This window comes from Alligator sinensis, unplaced genomic scaffold, assembly GCF_000455745.1.
Source record: "Alligator sinensis unplaced genomic scaffold, ASM45574v1 scaffold1456_1, whole genome shotgun sequence".
Classification (NCBI taxonomy): domain Eukaryota; kingdom Metazoa; phylum Chordata; order Crocodylia; family Alligatoridae; genus Alligator; species Alligator sinensis.
Window position 1 is genome coordinate 45,615 of NW_005842763.1, and position 3,875 is coordinate 49,489.

Genomic DNA, 3,875 nt, shown 5'->3' on the forward strand with positions numbered 1-3,875 from the left:
TCCAAATGGGGATAGTATTTCCTATTGTCACAGGCCTATTGCAAGGTTTAATTTCCAAATATTCACAGGCATCTGAAGGCCAGAAAGGGACAGATTTATGGAGTGGTCAAGCCTGCAGACCTTAAACAGTTCCTTAATTTTTTTAAATAATGTTTTTAATTGTAACCCTACTATTCCATGACCACCATGTAACCACAAATGCAATCAGTTTTCTCTATGAGAAACAAAAAGTAGCATCACAGATTGCTAAACAGAAAAAATATCAAAGATTTATGCTATTGCTTTGAGGCTCTTGAATCAGCTTACCTACCATACACATAGCTAGTTCATAGCATGAGGATCACAGCCAGCAATTACTGTAACCTCATGAGACCCTGAACATGCAGCACTGCTTATCAACATGTTATTATCCGTGCATATGTCAACTTGCTGTTTGAGTCTGAACTGCTGTTTTTCTCCTGCTTCTTTTTTATCACAAAATAACTTGTTCTTCAGGCTTCCCCACAGCTGCCAGCCTGCAAATCCAGAAGGATATGTTTATATTTGATGGCTTTCCTGGAAATCAAACACAGTTGCTGTATTTGTAATTGGAATGACCCTTCAACTTATAGCTCCTCAGCTGCTTAACCTGGCACAGATCCACTGAGATCAATAGGCCAGATCCCCAGCTGGTTTAGATTGATACAGCTCAGCTGAAAGTGATGAAGTAACATCCATTTATATGAGCTAAGGATCTCACCTATTGCTTGTGCTCCATGCTACAGGGCGTGTTTACACGAGACACTTACTGCGCATTAGCCTAATAACACTGTGCCGTAAAGCATTACAGCACAAATCATGCTAATAGCCTACTGTGCAGTGTTATTAGGCTAATGTGCAGTAAGCGTCACTAAATAACTGTGCACCAGTGCTAATGGGCAGTAACTCTAGGTACTGTGCATTGGGTTAGTACTTTATCAAGCGTATATTAAACTAAATGCACAGTATCTAAGGCACATTAATGAATGTGTAGACATGTCCACAGGGACCAGAAGAGCTGTGTCCTTATAATTCACTCCTTGCTTCTCAGAGAAAAGTGACTTCCAAAGGATTAATTTTAGGCAGCCAAACATGAGCCAAACTTGGGGGAAACCCTCATTCCTCACACTTTCTCAGCACAGCTCAGCCAGAGTAAGGCTTCATCTCATCCTTATTAGTGATGTAAATCTTTTTTTCCCAACATCATGGACTAGGACAATTACTGCTGAAGTGCAAAACTATGATCCTCTGAGCAAATGTTTGTGTGTGGTGACTGTTCCTTGATGTCCAAGGGTCTGCTTAAACATGTCAAGTCAAGCATGTATCCATGCAGTTTTGGGACCCATGCCCTAAATAAGTTTTAAGAAGGAGATGGAAACAGACTCATCTCTTTAGGCGATGGGCACCAAGATACCTAAACTCCAATCTTGTGCATTCAAGGCATGCTCTAGATCTCTATATATGTGCATAGAGGGATAGAAGGAGTATATAGCTTACTTCCTGAGTTTTATAAGACCAATAAAATTTATTGTGCTCTAAAAGTGGCTTCCTCTGGCAGTTATTTACATCATCTTTTAACACACTTTATACCCTGCAACACTACCAGGGCCCCATTCCTCTCTAAGCTAGTTGCTGAGGTACAGGCATGTGCTACGCCCCATCACTGGTTATGCCAGCTTGCAAACTTTGCTTGTGATCTGGAGGAAGGATTCTGCTTGCTAGGCTCCCCACTGGGCAATACAGCTCTACATACCTCCAACAGAGCTACGTCCTAAAGGCAAATTTGAGCCCTCTGTCATTAAGGGAAGCTCTGAAGGAGGAATGGTTGTGCCAGACAAAATAAATCTCTCCTGTTCTAAGGCTAATGTCCCACAGTTACACTCTGGCTTCACATGATCTGACATCCCTAACAGCTCCTTGCTTTCCAAAAAGCACTTTGAAGTGTAAGTCTGAAGCCTTCCTACCATGTCTCCTTTGAGGAAGGCTCACTTAGCAGGAAGCACAAGCAGCTTGGAGACCAGAGGGGTGTTTTTTTCCCCCTTTCCAAAAAAAAAAAATTGGGAATCTATTTAAAAAAAAAAAGAGTGCACCACGGGTGAGAATTTCCTCTTGGTGTCTGATGACATCAGACAGCACTGAGGGGAAATCCTGCTTAAATCCTTTCATTCAATTCTTAATGCTTTGGAGATATTTTTGGCCAATGTTAAGAAACTTGTTTGGTTTTTGGTGCTGAGAAAAGTAAGGCTAATGGCACAGATAAATATGATGCAAGCTGTCTCCCACAAATGAGCTTTTATTGGCACCATCCTGCCTCTCAACCCCCTAGCCCAGTGGTTCATAACCTGTTTAGCCTCAAGGCACCTCTCCATAACTTTTCTGAATTTAGCAGCACCTGGGTTGAGAAGTGATTTTGTAAAAACAGCTTAGACCTATTACATGGTCATTGTCTCTCAATGGCATCTTACCAAATTGAACTAACTTTTCCTCGTGTTGCCAGGCCTATAAGCACTTCAGACCTGGGGTGTGAAATGCAAGCTGAATTTTTTCAGGCACAGAAATCATCTTACTGTTTCACTTAAAACCAAGGATGCACCCTTTGGTTTTGAAGGAAAGTTCTGGGCATGTTTCCCAAATTTGCAAGCAAATAACCTGAATGCAAAGACTGAGCTTTAAAGGATTTTTCAGGTAATGAACTAATTAGAATTATAACTAATTATAGTTATAACATTTGTAGTAACATTTATTTTCTAAATGGCCTGTTTTATTCAGGTCTTTCTGTAAAGCTAATGATCAATGTTGAGATGAGGAAATATGGTAATCTCTGTGAGAGATTTGAGCACCACCTAAGGGAAAGGCTGTTTTTAAAGGTCCTTATTCTGTTAATGTTTGATATACTGCACATATTCATCATAGTTTCTCTTATCACCATGTTTAGTGAGAAAATATTTTTGGTACCAAATGGAATATTACAGAGCCATTTTATGTGACTTCATGTTTCTAGCCTCAAGCTTTTAAAGAAAACCTTGAAAATGTCACCTGACTTAATTACCAAAGACTTGAAAAATCTTTAGCCAGACTTCACCAGCATCTAATTGTTATTCATTGTCAAGCAGAAGCTCATATGAAAACTGGCATTCTTGTGAAACGCAGTCAGGCCTTTTCATGAAGATGCTGTTCTTCAAGACATGGTATGTTACTGTTCAGTTACCACTACAAAAATGAAGTCACTTATACACAAACACACTACACTGTGCAACAAGTAAGGTTGCTCATCACATAAATAAGCCTGAAACAAATATGGCAAGTTCCAGATCACCATGACTTATGCACCTAAATCCCATTGCCTTTCTGTGGGACTTGGGCTCTTTTAAAAAAATGTACCTAAAACCTCAAAAGGAAGGAAATGGGAAGCTACGCCATCTTTCAATATATATCCCTTATGCTAAGGGACACACATCTCCCCACTAGCACAGCCACCATTCATCACAGTTATCACCCCCACAGCCTTAACTCTCCTCTCAAAGGTATGTTAATATTCCAGTTTCATACCAGCAACTGCAAAAGACAACAGAGAAAGACAAGGTTCTTTGGGTGAATGTGGTATCTTTTATTAGACCAACTAAATAGTTGGAAAAATGGTTCTTTGCAAGCCTTCGGGTTTGTACTCAAAAGCTTACAAAGAACAGTTTTTCCAACTGTTTTGTTGGTCTAATAAAAGATATCACATTTACCCAAAGAATCTTGTCTGACTATGACCTTAGACCAACACAGCTACAACCAACAGCCCCAAAAACAACAGAGGCCATTTATGCAGTTATTTGTATAATTTGCATAAATTGAGCAGGATTTGTGTAGGG